The 26764-nt window shown below is 40.7% G+C and overlaps 1 long non-coding RNA gene across 2 annotated transcripts in view; it reads right to left on the reverse strand.

The window, feature by feature from the left end:
* Positions 1-26764, reverse strand: part of LOC139826515 (uncharacterized) — a 51820-nt gene that overhangs the window by 20793 nt on the left and 4263 nt on the right. For both annotated transcript variants that reach the window (XR_011736624.1, XR_011736623.1), the window contains exon 2: positions 21499-21573. This is a non-coding gene — a long non-coding RNA (uncharacterized lncRNA). The remainder of the gene's footprint in view (positions 1-21498; positions 21574-26764) is intronic.

A 26764-nucleotide genomic window follows, 5' to 3' on the forward strand; every position in this document is an offset into this window, starting at 1 on the left:
CTCAGATCAGTTATCCGTTATCTCTTCTTCCTTTCACCTGGATACATGAAGATTTTATACCCTAGCAGAATCTCTCTGTTCATTGCAAAGCCACATTTGCCTCATCGATGGTACGTGTGTACTTACAAGTGGCACCAGGATCAGGTGATAGGAATTATTTTTATCTTTAACAGAAGGTGACATAAAAATCTTTGTGACAGCTCAGCATTTTGCATTTTGTTTAGCAAACATAAATGTGAAGGATACTTGAGTATTATAGTGAACGAGCATTAAGGAAAGTTTCCAATACTACAATGAAATGGTAAGTTTCTGCTTTGCACATAAATCCCTGATGTCAGCATTCAAAACTAAGGAAGCTCTAGTACCCTAAGGAGATGTCAGCCATCTTCATAGCCTTTGGTGCATTTTGCCACTGCACAGTTTCAGGTGACAAAAATAACAGTAATCCCTGGATTTACATTTCAAGAGGAGGAAATGTCTCCTTGGGACAGGCCAGGGAGATTTCAAACTATACAAGGAAATACTAAATGAACACTAAATCACTGTCTGTTTTTCTCAGGGGTTTCAATCACCATTCATTCTTGGGTGCATACTAGTCCATGGTTGTTGACACAAAAAGCATTAGGTTTTTCTTTGGATTAGTTTTTTAATGTGTTTATTTGTTTGTTTGTTTGTTTCTTTTCAACTGTGGAAAATTTCAATGGACAGTTATGTCTGGATTTTATTGAAGACTGAGATTTTGTATTAAAAAAATCAAGCATGAATTAGCAGGTTGGTAAGTTATATAAGAATGCACACAAAGAGATAAAATACAGATTGGTTATTCATTATTGGTCCCTTTCTTTTAAAACAGGTGCAGAGTTATGTAGTATGGAAAGATAAAATTATGAGTTCTTCCCCATTCCCCTCCTATTAGTGCATGGAGCAGAGAAGCAGTAGCACAGTTTGTGGAAGTAGTACCTCTGTCCATGCAGTGCCTCCAAAAATCTTGAAGGAGAGTCTTCAGCCAGAAGAAGAAAAGGAAGTGTTAGTTTTGGTACTGTTATAACCCCCACAGCCTACCTTGCCAGTCACTTGCTTGTCTGTGGGAGAGAAGATATTGAGGGCCAAGGACCCCTCTCACAGAGACCTGTAATGATGCTTAGCTAGTTCATGGATAGTTTTCCTGATCTGAATTGGCTCTTGCTTTGTTAGTGTCTGCTGTGAGTCTTCAAAAAGTAAACATTCTTCTGTTTTCTCCCTGTATGTATGCTAAAGAAATCCATATACCACAAACCATGTGTTTCCCAACTTCCTCAATTGTCATTGAGGAATAAGTACCCATTATATGACTGAACCTTTAACATGTCATGAAACTTGGGAGGTTGCTGTTTGAATATTTCTTTTAACCTGTTCATCTGCAGCTGCTTCCTAGTCTTTGATATGCCTGATTAAAGTTATTTTGCAGTAATGCTGGTAAATAACTATTTAAGCGACCAAACTCCCCACAATGGACATGGTGTAGCTCTAAAAATATCCTATATATACCAGATTGGGTCTGAATGATATTACTTGGGATAGGTGCAGGTCTCATTACAGGCTTTTCACTCCTGGTTTCTCCATTTCCATGTCAAGCTTATGAATACATGTACTTGTTGCCTGTGGGGTGTTAGAAATCCCTTCAGAGCAGAACCAGAAAGTGGTTCAGGTCTATTGTTTCATAGGAAATTACAAAGCTCACATGAAGAGCATGTACTTGTCTTAAAGGGGTCAATGGCAAGTCGTGACTGCTGATGGTACTGGAAGCATAGCTGGTAAAATGCATTTCATATTATGAAGAAGACAAACAGCAAGCACAATGCAAGTGAAGACAGATAGCTTTTCTTTCACCAAAATATCTCTTGCCTCTGGACAAACTACTTCACTAAAGAAAACTCTAAAGCTAACCTATGGTCTCATATTACCTTTAAAAGGAAAAATAAACTCTGGAAAGTAACATAAAACATTCTCTAATAAAAACTATTTCATCACAGTCAAACCACTCAAACTGGTTAACAAATGCTTTTCATTTGACTTAATGGCGACAAACAGTGGAACTTCAGAAAGTCAGATTTGTTTTTGGAAGGGTAGAAGATAGCTAACAAAAACCACAGGTGAGAAAGGAAGTTTGTCGAGCCCAAATGGAAATTGTTTTATGAACTGTTCCAAGCAGGGCCTGAATCATTTGACTCATCAGTTAGCCCTGAGGACTCTGTTTTCCTCAAGCATATTTTCCAATACATGTTTAAAGTTAGAAGCTGGTTTAACTTTTAACCTCAATAGAAGCAATCTGCACTATGACTGTTCCAATAAGTACCAGGAGAGATCTCTGGAGATGTGCTGTCCTTGGGAACAACATTCTCCATTTTCTGTCATGTATAATAAGGAAAGAGAAGAAGCCAAGAAAATGCAAAATTCAGCCTTTATTCTTTCTCCCACATAACCTGTCTCGTTAAACACTTCCTTTGGACAGAGTTTACGTGTTGCTACATGTGTTATTTTCTCCCTCCTCTTTCAGGAAACCATCCATCATAAAAGCCTTTTGCCACATTCGAGATAGCAAAATTTACTACAATACCCATGGCTTTCTAACCTGGTTAGCATTCTGATCGTGCTCCTTAAACATGACATAATCAGACAACTAATGCAAAATGTTCCAAAACTGTGTTTGTCTCTGCACACTTCCCAGCCCCCTTGCCTTGTTTGTGAGTTAATTTATTTTCTCCTCAGCTGTACTTTCACCCTTTAAAAAATCTGATGGAGTATTTGCAGGAGGCATGGCTGATGTAATGGGTGCTAGTCTTGTGATGACAGCAGGTTGTCATCACAAAGTGTTGTGTTTCTGGATCTATGATTTCATGAGAGCCTGTCCTAATGGATTCTGGTTTCTTATCAGCTTTGTTTCTGCTGATTGTGTTTCACAGTGGTGCTCATCTTTCCATTCTACGTGGCCATAGTTAGGTTTTCTGACTTGGAACAGGGAATGCATTTGTAATGTCAGATTAATACATAGGGGTTCGTTGTTGCAGTGCAGTGATCTATGTACTTGCATAGATAGTCCTGCATAAGTTCCTCATGAAAGGATCTCCAGGCTTTAATTCTGGCATGTCTTTAGATCATTCTCATTACCTTCTTCGGCTCTGCAAACTTGTCTTTCTCTCTCTGATATTTCTTCTGCCATGTTTTTGCCCTTAAAATGTCTGCAGTGTGGTAAAACCAGAATGTGAATGGACACCTTTCTCTGCTGAGCTGCACAAACTGTCCTTGGGTAAAAGCTGTCTGCCTTGCCTTGGATACGGAGTTTCTTCCATGCTTTCTGTCTGTGACCAGGATGGGCTGCTATCCCTGGCCAGCAGTCTGAACAACTAGTTTGTGAAAAGAAGGCAGCCTGTGACTGGGGTCTTTCCAGTGTTCAGTCCATATTTCTCATTCCTGCTGTATATTTGCACTGTCTCCTGTAACTTAACTTACCCTTCTCCACACTTTCCCTCACAGTTCAAAAAGGTCCATTTCCAGCCCATACAGAAAACCTATATTTTTCCAGTTTGATGTATCCTTGTGAATGTCTGAATATAATGAATTAAGTGCTTTTATCCAGAATGCTGTGCTTTTTTATACACAGAATACTGCCCTATACACTGTTTCCCTGTAGGTGTGGTGTATCTATGAGTCAAACAAGAAATCCTCTAGGATCTGATCATTCCAATGAAATGGAATTGTGCATTTGCAAATCTTTGTCTCATATGAGTTTGTCCTCTGATTCTTTCCAGCCAATCATTTAGCTCCTCTGTCTTTTATTCATGCATTTCTTTCTGAAGAGTTATGGCTGTTGGTTCCCTTTGTGATTTCTACTCTTCCTTGTACCATTATCCTTAGTTGAGTTCCAGCTTTGCTTATGCTTGGCAGTTTGGTATAAGGGACATAAACTCTCTAGTTTCATCCAGAGTTCCTTGCTGCATGCAGGGAAGACTGCTGAAGCACTATCCTTGGAGCAGCTGTATTCTTTGTTCTTTCTCCAAAAGGAGAGCTGGGTCCTGTGGGATTTTCTTATTGCAGAAGTCAGTCATTTTTATGTAGTTTGGCAATGCACAGGCCTATCATTTTGTCAGAAACTTGATTATAACTGTTGAAAGGTAACCTCTTGAAAACAGGATTTTTCTGTGTTAAATATGTGTCTGGAGCTCTTCTAGGAAATCATTGATTTCTTCTAGCTGACTGCTGATGAACAATATTGCTGTAGTGTATGTGGTGGCCTGTGTTATAATTAAGACACATAGTTCTTTTTGGGTTTCCCTCTTACCCAAGCACACAGTGATTTTGCAGCTGTTTGGTGCAACCTAAAGAACACACAGCTGCTGAATATGTTATCTTTCATGTCCAAGAGCTGGTGTGAATATTGTTTTTAATTTTGGATAATTTTTACTTCAATGCTCTTGGTTTCCAGTTTCATGTGCCAGCAAAACCAGGACTGTTTCAAATTCCAGTGCTGAGAGTAGATAGAGAGGAATCTCGTTGTATGGCAGAGATTTTACTCCTTTGCCCCATGTACACCGATCTTTCTAACCCTGAAAATAGAGTTTCAGGATTCCTGGCCATTACTACCCATGTATGTTGCATTGCAAAGTTTTAAGGTGATGTAGTGATGACCACAAACAATCCCAACAAAAACAAACTGAAAATCAACTGTAAAAGAGGCAGTTATGGAAAAGTAAGTTTTTCAGGCCTTGGTCGGCAGCACAAACATTTTTTTCACAATCTGAGTAAAAAGTGGTTTGGTTACACCACCACAGTTTCCGAGGAATAGATGTCAGTGTCCATGCACAGTCAGCAGTGTTGGGTATGATGTGCTCTTCCCCATGCAGCTGGTTCAGTCAGCTCCAGATGAGAGTCCAAGGTAGGGACGATACTAACAGAAAAGCACCATGTTAGTTGCGTTGGAAGTAGATGTTTTCTAACACTGTTGATCTGTTGTCAGCCACTACACCTGAATTCACAAGCCTGGTGAGAACTCTTATAGTGGAGTAGGATATGCCAGAAAACTTGAAGTTTCACTGTGTTTCTGATAACACTTCCATTGCTATGCTGAGAAAATCCTGTTGGATTTTGTCAAATTTAATTTCTGAATTTTTTAAAAATGACATTTTTTCATCTGAACCTTATCCTGTGATAGACAGTGAACGTTTAAATATTTTTTCTGCAGTTTTTATGGATTTAATCAAGAAAGAGCTTTTGTCCTGAGTGGATTGCAGTCCAAACCGGATAGCTTTTGTGACAAAATCAGATGAGACTAGGGTCTTTTTACAGGAATTGGTCCTACATTTTACAGATTATTGTTGCTTTGAGAAAGTTTGCAATTTGCTTGCAAAGTTTTCTGAAGATTTAGGTGTCAAAACTGCTATGATAACTACTCAGGAGAGCTGCTTATCATCGCAGACCACTTCACTCAGATGTTCCTGCTGCCACCCATGAACTCTTTCCACTGGGTGGGAGCCCAAGAGATGTGAAGGTGCTGCAACTTGTGATGGGGATTATCTTCCTAGTCACTTGCCTGGGGACAGATCTGGATCCTGAATCCACAAGCATGGCAGCTGAATTCATTTAAAGAGCAACTGACCAGATGAAAGTATTCCACACTGACTCATCAGGAAGTTACTTTGGCAACTGAGCTGCTGGCTACTTCTGCCTCTGAAGACCTGAACTTCATCACCCACTATGGTCTCAATTGTCACTTGTCAGATTTTAGCCAGTTCAGGGAAAAACATGAAGCTAAATTAGGGACCTGGTTATGATTCCCTGAGTTATATTTCTCAGTGGACAATCCTGATGCTATAGGCAGTTTCTGGAACTACTTTGACATGTATGAACTAAGGAGAACAGCCTCCTGACCCCACTCTGCCTATTGTCTCATTGGCATTAATGAGGGAACATGGCAGAGGAATATCCTCTTACAGAGGGTGAGAGGCTGACTCATCTTTCAGAAGCTGCTTCTCAGAACCCATTTCACCTAGAAATACACTACGTACATCATATGTTAACAAATAAGTCAAGAACACCTCAATGGTTTCCACCTGTGGCTTGAAGGGATTGACTGATGGGGGAGAATAGAAGAGAGAAGAAAAGGGGATGTGGATTTTGCAAGTGTGCTGTCAGGGATGATGGATGCTGTAAGAACATTTTGCCTTTTATTGCACATACTTATCTGACAGTTCTGCTTTTTGTTGCAGAGTGTGCTGAAAAGTGAAATCTTGCGTGTGACTCTAAATGTTACCTTTTTTTTTTTTTTCCTAATGCTGCCTATATTTTGTCTGCAGGCAAGGGTCTACTGTACAGCAAAAGGTATCTGACTATTGTTTTTCTTCACAAGAATCTGTGTGCAGTTTTATTAGTTATGACAGCAGGGGGACTAATTGCATTGACTAGAGTCAAACATGAATAAATAGGGTCTGAGGATTGATTTTAGGCTGCAAACTTCTCTGTGAAAGAGGTCCTCTTTCCAGCCTTGACAGTGACGTTGCCACAGGTGAAGGAAAGCAAGCACCCTCATAACCAAAGCCTCCACCCCCTTTTTTTTTTTTTTCGCCCCAGGAGAAGTGGTATTTAAAAGTTGGGAGACATTTGTCTTAGACCCTGAATTATTTTTCAATTATTTGTGTGCATACACTAAAAAGCCAATAATCTTTGAAGGGCAAACATCTCCATCAGAGGTAGGAGAAAAGTAGATGAGGCTATTATCTTGTCACAGTGTTAAACGGGACAGCTTCTTGGCATTCTGGAAAACAGGAGCTGACAAAGAGCTATGGTGTGGCATATTGTTCTGTGTGACTGAATCTGATATTCTGAAATGTGAGGTTATGGTTTGCACGCTAATGGGAACCTGGATGAGGAAACCATTCGTTTTTCAATGAGATCATATTTCCTCATTCTTCATGTACCTAACAGAGGAGACACGTGGGCAAAAAAATTGCTACTAGTAGACTTATATTTTTCATTCAAGGCTTCTGTGCTCCTAGGTTTGGACAGAGCTTTTAAAATATAATTACAATGATACACAAAATGTTGTGCAAAGAGAATTTACTCCCGTTCCTAGTCCTCTATGGTGTCTCTCGCAAAACCTATGTTCTCTACATGAAGCTACTCCTTGAAAAGCTGAGAAATAGAATTCTAATTAAAAATACCAAGTAAAATATTACTTGACTATGAATAAAGTGTTGTATTTCATCTGTGGCCAAGATAAGATGCCCTTGGGATCACTTCAGTCCTCAAAATACAGTTTTCTTATCCTATTCAAGACATCTTGCTAGATTCCTTGTTAAATGGAGAGATTGAATTTCATTGAGATTCTCAGTCTACCCTGACCTTTTTAAGTAAACCATAATAAAAAGCACCAGAAGAATTTGATACCATAAGAGTACGCCACGTTGGCACCAGCAGGTGATATTCTTTGATATTTGTGGTGACTATCAATCTGTCATTTCTCTGCATTGTGTACACTAGTATCAGAGACATTAGATAAACCAAAACAATACCAAACTCTCTGAAATATTTGTAAAATTTCATACCTCTCTTTTTTTTTTTTTTTCCAATAAAGTATAATTATTTTCTTTCAAAGATCGAAGACTGATACCCTATGTGGGCCTGGCACAAAAACATACATCTCCTCAAACTGTTAAATATTTATTTGTTGCTAGTCAACTGCAAGACATAATCAGCTAGACATTCTTACAAGTGTTGATGGCTGTGTAAGATGCTTGTGACAATGATATCTCTTCCAGGTTACAACTAGGTTGTCGTATGACATAGTTTCATAGGTTTATTTTGGGTTTTGTCCTGCTTGTGCTGAAGTCTGTTATAGTTTTGGCATGGATTTTAATAAACAAAAAACTGGTCATTTTTTGTATTTCATGACAAGAGTAAAAAAAAAAACCCAAAACATTTCTGAACGCAGAGACCAAAGCATTTAATGGTAAATGATAGCAGATTCATCACCAGGTTAGACACTTGAAATATAGCAGTCCACTTTGAAAAGTTACAAACCCCATTGCCTGCCATCATTCTCTGCAGAGGATCTATTGCATCTGCCTGTCAGTTCATATGTAACTTGAATCTCTTGACACAAGGAAAAGGTAAAATAAAACACTGTGTAAAAATTGCTGTGGACTTGCAATGTACCCAAATATGATACTGCAGTTCAAAGAATGGTGTTTGAACCAGAGTACAGTTACTGACAAACATGTTATTAATGATCAGCCATCAAATGCTTTTGATTAAAGAGAGAAATCCTGCAGCACTAAAGGAGGTTATTTCTCTTTTTTTTTCACCTTTTGCTATAGTGGAGGTACCTAGAGAAAGGTGAACCAATTTTAAAAAGATTAATTACACCTGCACTATATTTTTATCCTCTTTGGACATCAAGAAAAAAGAGAAGCTGACTTGACTTGATAGTATTTTATCTAGAAATCACATAAAAAGAAACTTCTTAGTTACAGGAGCTAAGTGAACAATATATAATGCTACATGAAGCACTACTCTGAGAATCCCAGCTCTGTTCCAGTCATTTTAAGGACAATTTAAGAAAAAAAAAAAGAGCAACAAAACCAAACCCCAAAGTATTTGGCTCTGTTTGTCTTAACTAGAACCATTTCGAATGCACTCTGATAGGTATGTCATGGGACAACATTCCATAGACCCCGGACACATGCCAGCTTTTCAAAGATAATTGGAGTTGATAGATAGATAGATAGATAGATAGATAGATAGATAGATAGATGATAGATAGATAGATAGATAGATAGATAGATAGATAGATAGATGCCTCAAATCTTTTCAAATACTCCAAGACAAATTAGAAGCTGAAGACCTAGCATAATTTGATGACAAACATCTATCCTTCTTAGACTTGTCTTAAATTCCCTGTGAGTCTGCAGTCACATGCGTATATCACTAGGCACATTTATAAGACTGTTCCAATATTTCCAGCCCTGGTCCATGGCTCATGCAAAGTTGGGTGTTCACAGAGGTACGCACCGTTCTGTGTACCCTCGAGCATGGTGTTTGCTTTTGTCCTGTAGCTATTAAGATCAGCTCAGATTTTTTTTTGTTGGTGGTGATCTGACTCTTTTGTATGTCACCCTGGGTCCTCCTGTGTTTTGGGTTCATGATGCTGGATCTAGTCTTCGATAGTTCACATGTTCTGGACTTCCTCCTTCAGTTCTCTAGCTGGATGTCTCTCCCAGCATAGGCCTCGATACATGAGATTCATTCTTCTCAGCCAACATAAAAAGCAGGGCTTGCTGGAGGACATTGGTTATGAGCAAAAGATTAGAAGGAGAGGGTCTGACATATGCAGACCTGCTGAAGGTAGATCTGGCATTGAACCTACTGTGCATGTGTGGTTGTTTTGTATGTGTTGATGTGGCTGAGGTCCTCCAAGGACATAAGCTGTGATGCATGAACAGATAAATAGTAAATGGGCTGCAGCCTCTGGACAGAAACTTCCATTACTGTGGCTTGGAAAGTGGCTGGATTGCCAGTGATAAGACAGACCTGGACCGAAACTCCCCACACTGCTTGGGGTGGTAAGGTAGACATGAAGGTCATGCCCCTGTTCTCCTTGTGCCTGTAATCAGGCAGATAAAGATCAAACTGCACCATAGACAATAAAGACTCCAGTCATGCACAAAGAGCCATAATTACAGGCCTCTGTGCCTTTGCAGAATTCAGTCGCACTTTTACTCTTTCCAAATTATCCTGGCAGAGGATTGACATGTCAGAGAAGGAACAAGTGTCACGTTTTCTTGTAGCTGCTGGTTGTAGCAGCACAATGCTAGAGACGAATATATTAGGTGAAGTTCTCTTTTCCATATAAAGTGGAGTGTTGTTTCTTGAGTTACACTTCTTTGGACAAGTCAAGAATTTCCTGCAAGGACTGGATGTATTCATGCTCAGGCCCAGATCCTGCAATCTGATCTAACTGGGGGATCTATGACTTACAAAAAGATGAAAAGCCCTCATAGGATCTCTGCCTATGTGAAGAGGTCTGCCAGGGTAGAAGTGATTGCAAACCTGGAACCAGCAGCTGAAAACCGAAACTGACTCATATTAAAATACACAGGTAAAAAAAAACCCACCAATCTTCAGACGACCTTGGAAATGCACCATGCTCACAGGAAAATAATTTTTCAATGTTTTTTCCAACAAAGTGTTTTCAGAGTTTTCTACCTTTTCAGGTCAAATTGATGTTTTTTATTACAATTCTTTCAGTTTTAACTTGGGCAGTATTTCCCAAACTGTAGACAAAGCTGCAATTTGAGAAGATATTCTCCCTCTGCAAAACGATTCGCAATTTTTCATTGTGCAAGGAGTTGTAGGCAATCCTGAGGTAGCTTGCAGAGAATATGATAAATTTGCAAGACATACTGTACTTAGAGAAAAAAGATGGAAAAGTTCCTCCACGCTTATTTTCTCCCCCATTTATAATCATTAGGCTTTAAATGCCCCATACATCTCTGTCATTTAGATAAGAGGCATTGATTGCTTAACTGCTGCACAGACATTTCATACACCTGGTTTTAGATGACATTTCAGGGGTAGAAAGAGAAGGAAGTACTGTAAAAAGTGTTCACAGTTTGCGATGTCAAACTTTATTACATAAAGTCATAAACAATCCCAATTAGTAGTAAGTAGGTTCATAGACAGGGTTTTAAGCCAGCTCTGGCTTCATTAAATGTTTCCTGCATTTGATCAAGTATTGGGATATATAAACTGAACCCTGATTTGTAATGAAACACAGCAAAAGTTTCAGAAAAGCTTTGTTTTTCCTTCTGATTGATTTCTTGTCAAGGTCCAGAAAAGCCTGAGGAAGGGGTTAAGTAGAGGTCTTGAGGGACCACTTGACATCTGCTACACTTGTGACTTTTTGATCTTTTTTTTTCCCCCTCACTTTGAGGGATGCCCTACAGTAAAGACCATGTGTGCCTGCGTGTGTTTCCCAGAGATGGCCAGGACTAGGAGGGGCACAGCGGCCAAAGGAGCAAAGAAAACAGCTCCTTGATGACAGATCAAATGAAGGCAAAAAAAAGAGGAGAAAGGGGATTACATGCTCTGTAATCATGATAATGGGAAGGAAAACACCGGGGGTCTCAAGTGTGAAAGCCTTTGTCCAGAGGAATGTAAACGTCAGGGATGTTTTGATATTATAAACCAAAACATCACCCGAGCGGTCGGGAGAGCAGTGTTTGCCTCCTCCTCCATGTGCAAGTGGACGACCCTGGGCCTCGTGGGGCAGTTTCTCCTTCCTGGGGACTGCAGGCAGCCAGGGGGAGGTCGGGGGCCCTGCCATGGCCCTGGAGTCCTGACAGAGGCCTGAACACTCCATGAGAAATGCTGAGAGCTTGGGGCAGGTGGTGGGAAACCATGTATCTCATGAACAGAGACACGGAGCTGGCTCCTGCGCTGTTCACTCCAGAGGGTGACATCTAAATTCCCCTGTACTTCTGCCTCCAACCTGCCTTTTTTTTCCACATCCCCCCATTTTCCCAACAAGCCCGCAGCTTTATTACTTGAAAAAAAGTTGGTTACAGGAAGCCAGTTCAGCTACTTGGTGGGTGGACATCATCAGAGGGGCTGCCACTGGCAGCATGGAGATGTCTGTCTTAGACTGCCTTGGAAGCACCAGCCTTGCAGTATGGGCACTGAGGTCTCTGAGGCCCATGGGGAGGCTTCAGTGCATGGGACAGCCTCCTCCAGAGGTGGCCTCTGGGAACCACAGCAACAGTCTTTCCCTGGTGGGTCTGTAGGTCCTTGGGTGCTGCTGAAGGGTGTTGGTGCTAGGCAGCAATTGTGTGTCCTTGGACTGCCACACCAGGAAGAAAGGAACGCTTCTTTGCTCATGAGGGTCCCACATTTTCTCACATCACATTTCCAATTCGTGTACTTCTCTGGGGGAAGAGTAGTGCTAACTTGCATCCTCAGGCAAGTTTATTGTTTATTGTGACATTTAGTGAATAGACAGCCTGTTTAACCTGTAGTTTACCCATTTCTCTTAAAGGCTTTTTTCTCCTGCTTCTTTCCCTTTCACCTCCTTTAGCTGTCTGATCTCCATTCACAAAATATACCTCAGTAATGAACTTGGTCAAGAACTGGCCTCTAGATTTCCACAAACTTGGGTGTTTGAAATTGCACTCAGGTTTTAACCCAACAACATGACTCTCTCTCCAGGTCTGATGTAAGGATTTACAAAATAAGCGGAAATATGGCCACCATCATGTGAGTAGAAGGGTCAATTTCCCTCTGGTGATCCCACTTCTTCTTTGAAACAACTATTTCCCATGAATGATTGTATCACAGTTTCTTGTAATGTGGACTTTCTCCAGCCCTCATTGCTGCAGCTGTGACAGATAGTCATGCAAAAGCTGCTGGCCAATGTGCCGGCATCTGGAAGCTGTACGGGGACAAGCTCAAACGAGAAGTCATCTTGCTTTCATGTGCCATGATTTCTGCAAAGCAGGGGTCTCCAGTGAGGACTTAAACTAATCTCACACAGTTTATGAGTGAAAATCCATTTACAATGAGAATGACCCCCACCGACCAAAAGTTTAAACAAATGCCCTCCGTATGCATTTCCTACAGCGGGGATCGAGTTCCATACATATGATGTAAGCAGGCCTCAAATAAGCCTCTCACCTACACACGTAACAGAAATCGTTTGCAAAGAAAACTGAAATGACAGCCATATGCACAGGATGTTTTACATGCTACAGCCAGGCTTGCAGACCCCAAGTAGGAGGATCTTCTGATCTGAAGATGCAATTGAAAACAGGTGCCTGACACGCTGCACATAAAAAAGTATACAGGCAATTTGGGAGTTCTCTGGAGATTCTTTCAACTGCTGAAAATATGGAGACAACTTCCCAGCCCCAGATCCTGTGCTTCCCCTCTAATTCCCCTCCTCCCAGAAACAGAGGAAACTGCCAGGCCATGGTGATGTTGCCCTGTTTAGTAAAAGAAAATGTGAAAAAGATTAAGGAGGATCCATCAAAATGTCAGCCAGATCCTGAACTGCTGGAAAAGGATTTTTTTTTTTTAATTCCAGTGTCTCTCGCAAAGACCTAGGTGACCTTGTTTTGCAGGTGAAAGCCTTTGACTGTGACCCAGGCATGCTTCCTGTGTCCAACTGTTTAGTAAATAAACTAAAAGTACTCCCCATGTTTGTGGTAAACACCTGATTAGGTTCAACTAAAAAAAAAAAATTACAGCTGGATAATACAGGCCCAGATTAGGTTTCCTTTTTATTTGTTGCCACCAAATGCTCCTGATCTTTTTGAGCTCTAAGGCTCGTTAAGAGAGTGTTTTAAAATGGTGCAACAGACAATGCAGCTGTATTTCATTTGTAGATAATTGATGCAATACATGTAATAACCCAACTAGTTATGTTGACTCATAAGCTAATTTAGGTGTAGATGTTACAGCACTTGTGCAGCTGGAAATGTTGCCATCACACAAATCAGTTGCAGATTAATAGAGTCAGGTCTCTGTCTGCACTAGGAAGAGATAAAAGGCTACAAATATAAAAACAAGTTCTGAAGAGTTATTGTAAGTTTAAACAGTGTTTGAAAATATTTTCCCAATCACAATGCATACTGTAATATGAGCCTTGAATCGCTTAACTATATAGTGATTTGGCAATTTTATATGGAGTGGATTCATAAAGCTGAGAACATGGGTACAGGGAAAGGAGCATGGCCTAGAGTTTGGAAGGTGAGGCAGAGGTGAGTGTTTCCACTCCTACTATTTGCTCTGATACTGCGTGATATCAGTAAAACTGTCTGGGTCTCTCCTTCCTCGCACGGATTCTGGGGTAATGGTATTTACAAACTACTGTTCCAGGACCTGTTGTTATTTGTTGACATAATCGAATACTCAGAAGGTAGAGCTGGATCTCTTTTCACCTCTTCAGATTACCGACACCCCTTGTCCCTTTTGCCTCATCTGTGAAAGGGAAGTAAAAATGTTATGCATTTTCTGAATAGTTTTTGTAATCTGTGGTGGAAAACAAATATGCAATTTTGAGATACTATTATGGCTATTCTTATCACTAAAATTATAACAACATTTAAAGACTCACTGTGTACAAGTGTATTCTAAACAATTAACTGGTGCATCACATTTTATTAATACATGCCCCTACATGCATTGCAGTGAACTTGGTGGTAGTCATCACCACTTCTGATGGTAATCAGTGGATGGATCAATAACTAGTTCCAGGAGGAGCAGGAAGAACAGGACTGGGCTCCTGCAAATTTATGCCTCAAAGCTGGGTTGTCTGATGCCTTGTGAAGTGTAAACACTGACCAAGTCCTTTCCTCTTTTTGGGATGTTCATGCTATCTTTCACCCATGTGGACTCCCTGAGAACGAATCAGGGTTGAGAGTGCAGCTTGTAGTCTCTGCCTCATTGCTTTCTCCTCTCTATTTGACTGGCTTTTTCCAGAAAATGCATGAAAGTGTTTTGCAGTATGTTCTCTGCACATTGGTTAAAACTGACAAGCAATGACAGACTATGAGGACTCAGAAGTACAAACAGGCAGATGAACAGATACAGGTACCAGTACATTTCTTCAGGAAACAGGCTAAAAACTGTTTCCTTGACTGGTTTCTATGGATTCAACTGTCTTTACTGTATTTGCTGGCTGCCTAAGGCTACTTGTTTCAGTAACCATTTGGAAGGACCAAACTGGAAACAGAAATGGATTAGACAGCATTCCTCAAGATTTTTTTTTTTTTTTTTAAATGAGCCAAATATAGGAAATAATTTGGGATCTCTCTGAATGTCATTTGCCAGGAAACAAAGTTAGAGCTTTGAAAGTAACAGTTAAAGCTGAGTATTTCCAGACTGGCAAGAAAATGTTAGCCTGACTCTTTTCTTGTAAAGTGAAGACATTTCTATGATTGGTATCTGACCCAGCAATTTCACAGCAGTGGATCTAGTACAACCTATCTGTGGTTTTAGGGCATACAATCTGAATCACTCTTAAAGAATGCCATCACCATTTTAGTATGTGGTTGATAGTAATTTCTCAGTGAACAAAGGAAAAAGAAACTTCTGACTGGAAAGGAAGTACAGGAAATCAGAATTGGTATTAGAATCCACAGAATGATATAAGTAAATGTATATACATAAACATATATTTGGATTATATCACTTAGTTTGTTAGTATTGACTTGTGTTCGGGTTACTGGAATGACTGGTGATTAAATATGTGTGTTTAATTGCCGGTTGCTGTGCTGGCAGAATGAGCAGAAAATCTTACTTAGTAATACCAAATGGAGGTAGAATACCTTGGGGTTAAGAACTTCTGAAGTGTAAATGGCCACATATGAGCTACTATTTGAGGAAATCCTGCTTCTTTGACTATCACTAAATGTGAATTTTTGAGAACCAAGATGTGGGAAGAACAACAGACAACAAATCTAACCCATTCTATGCATAGTACTATTGAGAAATTGCTTCTCATATTTCTTTGCAATCTGAAGAAGCCAGGCTTTTCCTTGTGTATTCCGTCTTAGTTTAAGATGGACACAAATACAAATTCTTGTTGTTTTATAATGTCTTTTTTTCTTTAATCTCATTCCTCCTATTTAATATAAGCAACACTTCGACTAAAGTGTGTTGTTTAGTTGTTGCTAAATTTATTGCTGTTTATGTGATCTTGGAAGGAAACCAGTACTGGCTGAAGTCCAGCTGCACTTACTGAGAATGCTTAGCTGACCAATAAGATGAAGCAAAGAGTGGAGGTTTGAAGGAGACTCCAGAGAGGTCAAAAGGGTGGATAAAACTGTGAGTTATAGATATGCAGCAACTGGCCTTAACCTGAAACCATGTTAGGATGAGTGGTGTGTGTAGAATCACATCAGTTCCAGAACATGGAGTTCAACTCCGTGATGCTTCAAAGCAATGGTTTCTATTTCAATGCAAATTTGACAATGATAGATGTTAATCACACTCCTTAATGAAGAACCAGAGGCATAAAAGTGAGTTGTGTAGCATATGAATCCCATAAAATAGAAAAGAACCACATGCAGTAGATATACTTAACTGTTCAGGAAACCAGTCAACACCTCTAAAATGTGGCTACATGGTAGCATACAATACTTCAAAGTTAACAGACTTTGCAGTGAAAACAAGAAAATACCAATTAAAAAAAAATCCAGTATGGAATTTCACAACTGTGAGAAAAATAGAGCAGAATTAGTGTCTGAACTGAGATAGTCTTATTGATAAAACAAAAAGTATCAATAAAAGAAAATACTAGTTCTGAAAATAACATTTTTTCATTAATCAATGTTGAATGAAAAAAATATTTGCTGTAACCCTGATCCTGAAAGGGTTTAATTTACTTTCCCAATTTCAGACATGAGTAGTCTCACTGACTTCAGACAAAAGGCAGTCCTGCTGAGATCAATGGTGGTACTCACATATATATTGCTAAGTACATGCATGCGTCTTTTCAGCGCCCAGGTCTCAAATGCCTACCAGAAGAATAAATATATCTGGAAATAAATATCAAAGTGCAAAGAGATTTTTTTTTTTTCCCAGCCGGAGATGAGTATCCTGGATATGTACAAAATGGCTCATTTGTGATACGTTTTATCACTTCTGAAATGTGTAAGGGGAATTACTTGTGGAAAACGCAGGAAGATTACAGTCCAAGGTGTAGGGAAATTACAGCCTATGAGTCTCCCTCTTCCACCAATCACACATTATCTAGGATCATCAATGATTTCCCAGGTGTCTTTGTGAGTGGGATTGTAGGTGAAGTTGAACATTTATAGGCTCAGAAATTTGTCCAAAGTTCTCATTTTATTTCCATATGAACTCACGTTATGTCTGCTGAAAATTCTACTGACAGTCTCATACATGTAATTTATGACATTTCCTATCAAGATGTTTAACTGAATTAGAAACACTTGTGAAGAAGCCCATCTGTAGCCAGTTAAAAAGCATTTTTGTAGCAGAGGTGAGGGCTGTTGAGGCAACAAAGATGGGCTCATCTTACTTTTATTCTGATGGCTGTTGATCAAGCAATTGCACCATTAACTGTTTACAGCTGTGGCTTTTGTTACGGTGACGAAGAATGTGTTTAGGGCTAGGCAGAAAGCTATGTTGTATGTTAGTTCACAGTGACTGTGCAGTTTACACACCAAACAGCCCCAAACATATTTCTGCAACAACCAGGCTTCTCAATGAAGCAGCACTGATTCGTTCTCTCTTCTTCATAATCTGTTTTACTGAACTGGTTACCTGCATATCTGTCCTGTTTTCCCAGCTTAACACCATTGAGACCATGGGGATGATACGTCTCCTAACTCGTAGGCTTTGTTTTAGGCATGTGAGCTCTTCTATTTCAATAGATAAGACTAAAGATGCCTATAGGTTTGAAAAGAACTATTATTTACCCAGGGCAGAGAACATACTTCTTCCTTCTGTCATATCAAACAAGAGAATTTCAGTTGCTAAAATTCATCTACCTGACTTTTCTTAATTATCAGGCAACTTATTTAGCTGTGCAGACCAGAGATTTAGCTCTCTGGTTTTGCACAGTTTCCTTATAGTTTTGTGCTCTATCTTGTCTTCAAAGGCAGGGTAATTTCACAAGAAAGTGGTGAGATCTGGCTTCCTTGGAAGGCCAAATCATTGCCTGCCTTCAAGTTATCCTTGTCTGGGTGCAGAAGCCAGGGTGTGGACACTCACATGGGAACAGCCTTTTTGTCTTTCTGTGTTACCTGGGTGCACAATGGGACACAGATAAAATGAATTTAATGTTCTGCTATCTAAAACATAGCCACTTATTGTAAGTTGGTAGTCCACTCAGTCTTTATGGTTAGTAGATACGCAGCTCCAGACGTTGCTTGTCTTCAGATGAGATTTACTGCCCTCTTGAGGTGTTAATTTTTCTCCTCCAAGAACAGAGGGAGCTTAAAAGACCTTGTACACTTGTCTAGGAAGTTTGTATCAACAGCCAGCTGATGCACCTTGTCACACTAAGGAATACAGGCTGCACTCCTCAGAAATAAAACATTTTCTGCACAGACATCTTCAAAGCTGTAGAAGAAACTTGCAAAATTATTTCAAATCAGCCTGGGTTCTATTGTGATGTGGCTGTATGCAATTCCCTTACGTCACAATCCGCTACCTCATGGTGGGACTCTCTGTTTCCAATAAATGATCCAGGTTACACAAAACCCCTGCTTGTCCCTATTAGAACACCATTGACCTGCACTGCTTCTGCAGACTTCAGAAGCCTTGTCTTCTGGAAAAGGCAGTCAAACACAATGAGCTGAAATAAACAGACTCCTGGCCAAATTCGCTTGTAACACTACTAATTTCAGTGTTCATGGAGCTGGTAAGACTTCCTTCAGCCTGGCTCTTGTCTCATGCTCTGCTGGGTTATTACCTGAGAACATTACTTCGTATACCTGATAATTGGTGCTGCCTGGACTTATTCCACCTGCATTATAAAGCCAGCAGTCAGGCTGACTGATGCTTTCCTGGAACTCAGCTCTTTGAAGGCCAACAACATTGCAGTCAAAAGCGTTTTGAAAATTGTTTGGTCACTGGGATGGTAGTAACCTATCTGAGGTGAAATAAGTTGTCATATCCTTCTGCAGGAGACTTTATAATCTCTGAGACTTCTGCTCTTGATTTTCTGCCATTTTCAGAGTTTATTTCAGAGTTCATTTCTAGATTAATAACTTCATACTTTGACTTATAAAAGACTTTCTTTTCAGAGGAATAGTTTAGTTTACACTATTTAGATACAGTCTTATGTGTCTGATCTTTCATATCAGGTGAGTTACACTCTATTCATGCAGAAGAGACACTCGCTACTTATATGTTTTTTCTATATTAGATATTAACATAGTAAACTGGAGAGAGGAGACATTTTTAGTCAACCAATATAAGAAAGCAATTGGCTAAAAAAATGCCTGTTATGATCTCTAATTAGTATGCCTTAGATTCTAAAAAAAATGCCTGCAGATAAATGTGGAGGAAAGATACTAGGAGATAAAGATATCACAGGAACCTCACACTAATCAAAATCTTCTGTGACTGCCTTATTAAGATACTTGTTTTAAGACCAAAACATATGGTAGAAGCCTAAAGGAGATAGGCTCTTTAGCTCAACACCAACAGAAGTGTAAAATGCTCCCAGTTCTTTCATGGATTTAAGTAATGCTTGCTTAGGGTGTGTCATTCACTAGCAAACACGGTGATTTGTGAAGCACGACTAATGTGTCCCTGGAAAGTTCCAGCATGAAATAAGACTAGGTGTGAAAGCCTGTCAGGGTCCAAAGAGATATGATTTAAGGATAAGCGCTTTCTGAAAATGTGAGGATGAGTGTTACTAACTTAATCCATATGATAACTTCTCCCCTCCCAAATATATGGTAGAATGTAGGACAGAAACGCATGAAGCAGACATGAGTCATTGTCTACAGGTGATATTTCTTCCATGCATTTATCAGCAAAGGTTTCCATGCTGTGTTTAAACATTTGTACAATAGATTAGTGTGCAAAAATGAAAAGGAGCTACCCTCTGTGTACTTGCAACTGTACACACACTTGGCAAATCTAAAAAGGCACTTGTTTTATTACACTGCATAGTAACAATTGTAGCTCTGCAGTCTCACATAGTAATAAAAATAACTGAAAGCTAGGTGTCTGGGCAGACATGGAGGGACAGGAAGGTAACTTTCTGCCACCAGTGTTATTCCATGAATTAGTAGATACATCACATGATTTCCTGTTGTTTTTCACTTTCTTTTGAAGCCTGAGGATTGTCAGAAGCAAGGTGCAGTCTGCTCTGATTTTGCTTGGATGGTCCTATATTTTCTACTACCAGCATGAAAAAACAACATGTGTAACACTTAAAATTTGATCTAGTATTAAGCTGTACAAGATATACATACATCTATACAAACACAGAAAGGTAAAAAAAAAAGACATTTTCCATTCAGCGTACAGTCTTGGGAGACAGCTAGAACTCAGAAGAACTTTGAAATCATCCAGTTAATGCCTGTAACACGACACAGGATCCCCTTGAAGGTAAACTGCAAGGCCTAGTTTTGGTAGTGAAAGGCACACGGCATATTAGTCCACAGGACGACTGGAAGGATATGTTGTGTTTGTCTGGGACAGAGTATAGGATGTGATAGGGAAGCATCTGGCTTGAAAGGTTGCTGCTATATCTTGGACAGAAGTATATGAAAAAGAGATAGAGAAGAGCAGGAGGGAGCCTTAACTCTGGTGCCTAAGTTCTTGTCTGCTCCCTGCTACACTTTGTCTGACAGGAAAGGAGACGACTGCGGAGCAAGTCTGACATAGTTCTGTAAAGGAAGGAATGGTTGAAGAAGCTGGGCAAGAAGCAGCCATTCACTGCACTGACCTAGTGCCCCTGTGATGTGCCACTGCTGTGTGTGTGAACGAAACGTGCTTCCCTCAGATGTTACTCCAGCTAATGTGGCTTACCCAAGGCAGAGACACAAATTGGTGTCACTCAAGGAACACAGGTACTGGGAAATCTTCATGGAAAGTGTGAAGTGATTTGTTCCTGTGTTCTAACTAATATAAAAAACTTGAAATAAAAAAACGCCCCCAAATAAGTCACCAATGTAATGGACAAATTGTTCTTGCCTACAGCAAACCAAGGTCTCACATAGTCTTTGAAGCTAAAGCAAGTTTGTATTGGAATAAATGAGCTTCCCTAGAGTACAAACTACATGTATTTCAGAGGAAATCTAACATCATTCTATTGCTACTCTTCCTCTTGTGATCTGCAAAAATCAAACTCACTGTAGACACCTTAAAAAGAGCAAAATCAAACCCAAGCACCTACAGCATGTCAAATCCTAGACCGCACTGGTGCCTCCCTGCCTGGAATGGTATGTCTGTCTAAACCAAGAGCATAAAGGCCTGTAGATAGTGGAAGATGGAATAGCACCTTGGCAGCCCTGTTTTCACCTGTCTTCTGTGTGTTGTTTTCTTTGCTATCGTAATTTTATTTCTTTTAACGTAAAGAGTAATCGAAACAAGCAATGCAGCGCTGTCTCAGCAATTTGCAGCCGCACGGATCTCATTGCAAAGGACAGTGGCCATATGGAACCAGTTACATTTAGGAATATGCCATATTGGTAATATTTTCTTGCTGACTGTACCATGAAACAAGAACAGATCTAGCTGCTTCTTCATTCACTGCTGTTTCTTTGGTTTATGTAGCTGGAATAATATCATGTAAAACGATGAACTGAGCTGATACTTCCAGTCAAGCTCTAAGTGTGCCACAGTCTACAATCTTGTGAGTCAGTCTAGCACCTGGATTCTGGTACACTGAGAGGAGAAACGTAATATTTTTATTGCAGAAAACAAAATCTCAGGACTTAAAAGAATATTCATAATACACTGAGAAATGAGAATGAAAGGTACCTGTTGTTGGGTTTCCTTGATGGCTGATTTCTTTTGAAAGTAACACATCTTGAAATTTTCTTCTGAATTGAAGAGCTGTAACAGTAAATGCAGTTTCTTTCAGGCAATCACAGGTTGTTTACCTTCCAGTGTGATATGACTAGCACACTGAAAATAATGGAAAATATTTTACAAAAACAAGCGGCTGTAATGAGCTGCTTCTGAAATGGGACTATAGTGGCCATGATATTTTGGAAATGTGAAATACAGGAGAAATACATCCCAGGGATTCAAAAGTAAAGTTTTTCTCTGAGTGTCATACTTGAACTAATGCCTCTGCAAGTTATTAAGCAGCACTGCACAGGTGAAAGTGGCAGCTATGAGATTTGAGATTCATTCATTGTGATCATGATGACCTGATAGCAATTCCCCACCCAAAAAGTGCCTGCTACTGTTTCAATGAAGTACAAATATACAGGCATATAGCTAATGCAACCTTCTTCTGCTCTTTGAATGCACTTCTATTCCTCATCTTTACTATGTGTTGCGACAGTGAGCTCTACAGTATAATTATGTGCTTGTGGAGAGTTACTGGCTGTGTGCTGTGAACAAGCCAGGGCTTGATGCGGCTGTGCTACACGGAAGGATTTCCCTGAGACACCAGAGACAAAAGGACAGTAAACAGGAGCCGCTCTGCTCTCGACCCGGGCTGCAGGAGGGGCGTTGCCGCTGCGCATGAACAGTCTGTGAACAGTGCCCTGCAGCCAATCACCATAGTGGGGGGGCATGAGTGACTGTGAGTGTAACCAATTGTAGCCTGCGCTTGCCGCATGGCCTTTTGGTATAGAGTATATAAGGCTTGGAAAAACGTGGTCTCGGGGACATTGATATTCAGTGTTGTTTAAGAGTTCATTAAAGAGTACGGATGGTAAATTCACATTGAATTAGACTCCTTACTCTCGCCCGGCCCGCCCGTTCGATCAAAGAGCTTATGCCGGCGTCTGGATTCGTCGAATTTGCTACCGCCACATTTGGTAGCAGAGGATGGTTCGTTAGCAGAGCATAACGCTTCGGATCTACAAATGGTAGCAGAGGGATGGATCGTTAGCAAAGCATATCGCTCCGGATCGAAATTACTGCGGTGAGCAGCGTTCATAAAAACGGAGCCAAGCCGGGGTGTGGGATAGTGTGCTTAGTCCGGTATCAAAAGACGGGCACCAGTCGAGCTGGCCACTCGCATCCTACGTTAAGACCGCGCTGATAAGATAATGGATATTGAAACAGCCGCGGCACTGCTGACGACTATTCTCTCTAAGAGAGGTATTGAATCGTCACAGGAAAAGCTAATCACATTGATTTTTTTAGCTCAGAAGTGGGGACACTTTGGGGAAGTTCCACTTTTGTTTTCCCCAACGGAATGGAGATCAGTGGGGGACACTATGTGGGACAAAACTATCAGAGGGGAAGAAGAGAAAGAAATTAAAGCTGTGAGAGAATTGTGGAAAACCGTATTAGAATCATTAGAAGTTTTGAAATCGGAACAACGTGCCGCCCTAAGAGCCGCGGAGGCGCTTGTCCCAGAACAAACCTGGACTGATAAAACTTGTCGTCCAAAAGAAAAGAGGGGCCTGTGGGCTACTCTGTGGGGTCTGCCTGCCGTTCGGGGTGGTCGCGGGGTCCCGGCTCAGCCAATACTTTCACAATCCGATCTGCAACGCGGATTAGAAACTGCGCGGCTCGTAAACAAAGAACCGGAAGTTTCCCCCTCCGAGTCTCTGGGGCAATGCGCCAAGAAGGCGGAAGTGCAACTAGTCGACTGTCCGGATGTGGGAGGCCCTGAGTGCCGCCCTCCTCCTACCGCTCCGCCTCTGCCCTGCCCCGAGCCGGACGCCCCCCCTGCCTCCGAGAAAAGCGTGGAGGCCGGGCCGGCGCCGTCGCCGGGGCCGGGGCCGCCTCAAACTTTGCCTCCGCAAGCACCCGCGGAAGTTTTTTGTGAGCCTCCTCCTACATCATTGGGCTCACCCCAAGCAGTAGAGCAGTTACTGCAAGTCATTACCAACAAGCTTGAACAACTTAACTTAAGAGTGTCAAATGTAGAGAATAATAAGGAACAAATTGAGTTTCAAAAACCAGCTTGCCCTTCACAAACAATGCAATCAAAGTTGCCTATAGATTCTACTGACCAGCCGCAGCCCCGACATGGCAGATGGTCAGGGGTCATCAAAGATGCCATTCTAGAAGGTGATTGGTCTCCAGCAAAATTAGCCCTACCGGTAATTCAAAATATGAACACTCAGACAGCGGTATGGGAACCACACGATTGGAAAATTTTGCAGCAAGCAAAACAAACAACCACAAGCTATGGTATACGTTCAGCAGCTACCGGACACAAAGAACATCTCCAAACCTGTATCCCAATCAGCGACCAACTGTGAACCAGGCTTCTTTCACCTCAACAAGCCAAGCACCGCAGGAAGCCTCGGAGTTGATGTGGAGACAGCAGTAAATATAACATTGACCAATACTGCAATTCACAGAATACCAACGAATGCTAAAGGACCTTTATTTCGACAAGATAGTCTCATTGGAGGCCTATTGATTGGCCGTTCTTCTGCTAGTATCAAAGGTCTTATAGTAATACCAGGTATAATTGATGCAGATTTCACAGGAACTGTTCAAATCCTGGCCTACACTCTGCATCCGCCAATTTTTATTCCTTCTGGGAGTAGAATAGCTCAGGTAGTAGCACTGGAAAACTGCCTACCAATGCTTCCAGGAGTCCCTCCAGCATCCTCAACAGAAAGGCGTGATAAAGGATTTGGATCGACAGGTCCTGCAGTTTGCTTCACCTCATCAATGACTCAGCGTCCCATGTTACGTGTGCAACTATTTCAGTCTGATTCTACTGTTGTTGTAGAGGTAAATGCAATGCTTGATACTGGAGCTGATGTCTCCATCATTAGTCAATTCAAATGGCCACGAAATTGGAAACTTCAAAAATCAATCTCTTCCACTGTTGCTGGAGTAGGGGGTCAAACTACTCCAAATATAAGTGTTGATCCCATTTCCATTAGCTTCCCTGAAGGTCAATGTGTTACCCTTAGGGTGTATGTAATGGAATTGCCAAGCAGCCTTGAGGCGCTTATTGGCCGTGATGTCTTGGGGCAACTTGGTGCCGTGTTAACTACTTCACCTTTTCCTTAGTGGTCACTGGAAAGCAGTTGCCCAACCCTCCATTGACCTGGTTAACAGATAGCCCAGTTTGGGTTGACCAGTGGCCATTAACAGAAGAGCGACTGCAAAAGGCACGTGAATTAGTAGAAGAGCAATTAGTTGCAGGCCATATCAAGCCTTCTACTAGTCCATGGAATACCCCAATTTTTGTAATACCAAAAAAGAGTGGAAAGTGGCGATTATTACATGACTTGCGAAAGGTAAATGATCAAATGCAAGCCATGGGTGCTTTACAACCTGGATTACCATCACCTGTAATGTTACCAGAAAATTGGCATATTCTAATTATAGATTTAAAGGATTGTTTCTTTACCATTCCTTTACATGAGCAAGATACACAGCGTTTTGCATTTACACTGCCTTCAGTAAACAAAGTGGAACCAGCTAAAAGGTATGAGTGGGTAGTGCTACCGCAAGGTATGAAAAATTCTCCTACACTGTGCCAAATGTATGTTGCATGGGCACTTCAACCTATTCGTGCATCATGGAAACAAACAATTATTTATCATTATATGGATGATATTCTGTTCTGTCAACATGCTGAGTTCACAGAAAGTTCCATAGTCCAAATTACAATCAAACTCAAAGAAAAGGGGTTGGTTATAGCTCCAGAGAAAGTTCAAAAGTCTGCACCTTGGAAATACCTTGGTTGGTCCATTTGTGATGCACAGATTCGTCCACAAAAAATTGAATTACATACTGATTTACAAACATTAAATGATGTCCAAAAATTGTTAGGGGACATACAATGGATTAGAAATTGCGTAGGCATTACTAACAATGATATAGCACCTCTTACTTCACTTCTAAAAGGAGGTGATCCAGCTAAGAAAATAAGCTTAGAGTCCGTGCATCTCAAATGTCTTTCTGATATTATACAAAAAGTACAGACAAATTGGTCTAGCCGAAGACTTTCTGATCGACCAATTTCCCTCCTTATTAGCAATCTAGAACATCCGTGTGCAGTCATCTGCCAGTGGCAAAACAAAAACGGGGAATTCCCCATAGATGTTGCTACAGATTCTTCCTTTTGTGCCACTGTCAGATCAAAACCAGAAAATGATTTGCGATTATTAGAGTGGATTTTTCTCAGTGTCCAACCAAAATTCAGTATTCAAACGAGACCAGAAGCAATTGGAGAATTGATTCGAAAAGGAAGATCTCGAATATTAGAAATTAGCGGTCAGGAACCAGATGACATCAGTATTCCGATAAATGGAGCCGATTTAGAATGGTGGCTGAGACATTCGATGCCTATACAGAATGCATTATTAGGATTTATAGGCAAGGTACATTCACGACAACCAAAAGGTAAACTATGGCAATTCCTTAGAACAAATCAGTGGTTAGAGAGGAGCAAAGTAAAAGCAAAACCTGTTGAAGGCCTTACAGTATATACAGATGCAGGAAAACGAAGACACCAGGCAGCATGTGTCTGGCAAGAGAATAGTCAATGGAAACAGCATTTAATTGAAGGTTCAAAAGAGGATTCATTGCAGACTTTAGAGCTCACGGCAGCAATATGGGCCTTAAATAATTGGCTGAAATCTGCTTTAAATGTTGTCACAGATTCTTTGTATGTAGCAGGTGTAATACCCAGAATGGAAAATGCCCTGTTAAGACAATCGAATAATCCTCGATTAGGAAAATTGTTTGTACAATTGAGAGCTATTTTAAATCAAAGAAAAGAACCCTGTTGTGTGATTCACATCCGCAGTCATCAATGGAATCTTGGTCTAGGTGAAGGAAATCAAATTGCAGATAGTTTAGTAAGTTCAGTACAGCACATGCCTCCAACAGATAAATTCCAACAAGCGAGACAAAGTCATGAGAGCTTTCATCAGAATGCCAGAGGTCTCCAAAGACAATTCGATTTAACTTTAAATGAAGCAAGAAGTATTGTACAGGCATGTCCTCAGTGTGGAAGCCAGATGTTAGGTATAGGAATCGGTGTCAATCCTCGAGGTTTAAAAGCCTTAGAAGTATGGCAAATGGATGTGACACATGTGCCAGAATTTGGAAGACTTAAATATGTGCATGTCACAATTGATAC

This window comes from Patagioenas fasciata, chromosome Z, assembly GCF_037038585.1.
Source record: "Patagioenas fasciata isolate bPatFas1 chromosome Z, bPatFas1.hap1, whole genome shotgun sequence".
NCBI classification, from domain to species: domain Eukaryota; kingdom Metazoa; phylum Chordata; class Aves; order Columbiformes; family Columbidae; genus Patagioenas; species Patagioenas fasciata.